Below are 2254 nucleotides of genomic sequence, written 5' to 3'. Positions count from 1 at the left end.
GAAAGAGGCTTTTCAACTGGCCTATTTTGTGACTGAGGGGTCTGCTCTATTAGTGATATGAGAGCCCTTATGTGATACCCTCCAATTAACAGTAAGGCATGCCTAAATCCCACCATGTACAATACACTAATGTGTTGGTCTTTCCCTTCACAAAAGTAGTTTACAGTGCAAAGGGTGTAGGTACTAAAGAGACATCTGATTGGCTCAGGTCTATCACGTCAAAAAACTTTTACAACTTCTTTACATGCCTAAAGCACAGTTTCATAAGTCAAAGACCATTACTCTTATAAAACTGGTAGGAAAGCTGCAATTCAATCACATGCCAAGACACCATCAGGCCAAACAACACCCTAAAAAAAAGTTTCAAGGCAGCACTTCCTTTTCAAACTGTACAGCTCCTTGTTTCTACATCCTGTAGCAAATCCATTTGTTTATCAGTGTGAAGTGTGTAGCCTGGATTACAGGCTGGAGCACAGCCTGTGTGTAAACCAGCATAAGGATATTTCTTTGCCCTTATGAGAAAGTCACTCTTGGGTAATCTGTTAATAATAACCCTCATGAAATTCCTTAAATGCTGTAGAGAAACAGAGAGAAACTCAGGTAGGGCTTCCGGTAGCACTACATGAGGAAATTAGATAAATAGATCTGGATCACTCAAATGTAAGATAACAGAGAATTGTTGTCAAGTAGTCTAAATCCATCAAAACCCAATCATGGCAAAAAGTTCAGAGGTTTCTGTTGAACCAGCAGCAGCAGCATTGGTGTCTCTTGTGAGCACCTTAGTGGGACTTTATACCTTCAATCAATGGAAAACAGTTGCAGGGTGTTCACTGTCACCAAAGTAAGTGCTCCAAGTAAGTGTAAGTAGTAGAACAGCCCAGTTAGAAAGCCATTCCAAATATTTTCCATGTATTTAAAGATTTTCCTTACCAGTTTTTACTTCATCAGTTCAACCCAACACATTTATTGATTAGTTTAGTCTCTGTGTGTGCATGCATGCAGGTATATAGGGAAAAACATCATGAACTCTTTCTCATCTGTAGACATACTCATGCTACAAACAACAGAATGAAATTTTGGGTGATTTGGAGCCTATTCACCTTGCCAAACTAAAATTACAAAGAGCCACATCCCGAGTTAGTATAATCTGTCTCTGATGTCAAGAAAATCTCTCCAATTTAAACCACTTGAAATATTCAACACAGAGATCTGGAAGAGTGTGGCCTGTGATGAGATTGATGGGAAAGATTGTTGAGCACTGATGGGACACATTAATACCTCAATTTTCTTGGAAAGTTGGTTGGAAAGTAGTCATCCAAGTAGTCACCACGAGTAGGAAGAAATCTGTCTTCTTTTCTCTGATCTGAATGCCCATCTGTGCCATGGATATCTTGTCTCATTGGGAGAGAAGAAAAGTGGTGTTGTCGCATAAGTAGGGCAAAGAAAAAAATACTACTTGAATCATAATTTCAAAAGGAGAAATTTGACAAAACCAAGTTCTGAAGGGGCTACCCACAGGACAGGCACTGTCATATTAGGTTAGAAGATAACAAGTATTGGCAAAATAAAGGCTAGTCTGGGCTCCTTCTCAGTTTCAGAATTATTGCTTATATTTCTACTTTCTTAACAAATTATTCCATTGACACTACAAAGCAGAGGGCTGAGAGTGAAGGATAATACACAAGAGAGCCCCTAGGCTGTTACTTTGGATTATAAGTATCTAATTTCAGTCATTTAAAGTAAATTCAGTTTTGTCAAAGACTCCAGTCCAACCTATAAAACTCAGGTCCAGTGAGCATGACAGCATGCCTTGGAGGAACAGGGCTACAAGAGGGAAAACAAACAGCTCCATTCAACTCCTTAAAAGGCCTTATTTCATCTAACTGTGGAGTTTACCAACCCTCTTTGATTATGTGTGCTGTAAGAGAGTGATATTTTCAGTTACAAGTTGTTTCTTACACATCCCATCATTTTGTGTGGGTTTTTACACCCCCAGTAGAGAAACTTCCATAACCAAGCCCAACAGAGCAGAGAAGGATGAGAAAGAGAGGGAAGATAAGTACTAAGAAAGTAATTTTAGGAAAGGATGTCTTGTGTGTTATTGGAAGTATGTGCCATTTGTACTTGCACGTAACTATCATGCATCCACCGTGACTATGAGGCAATAGAACAAAACAAGTTCAGCTCTCCTCTGCACTGGGGGTAATTGAAGATTACCCCTTTATTTCAGGGGACAGCTTCAATTTTCCTGCAG

The sequence above is a fragment of the Corvus brachyrhynchos genome, unplaced genomic scaffold (genome assembly GCF_000691975.1).
Source record: "Corvus brachyrhynchos isolate BGI_N302 unplaced genomic scaffold, ASM69197v1 scaffold416, whole genome shotgun sequence".
NCBI classification, from domain to species: Eukaryota; Metazoa; Chordata; class Aves; order Passeriformes; family Corvidae; genus Corvus; species Corvus brachyrhynchos.
This window is presented reverse-complemented; position numbering follows the sequence as displayed.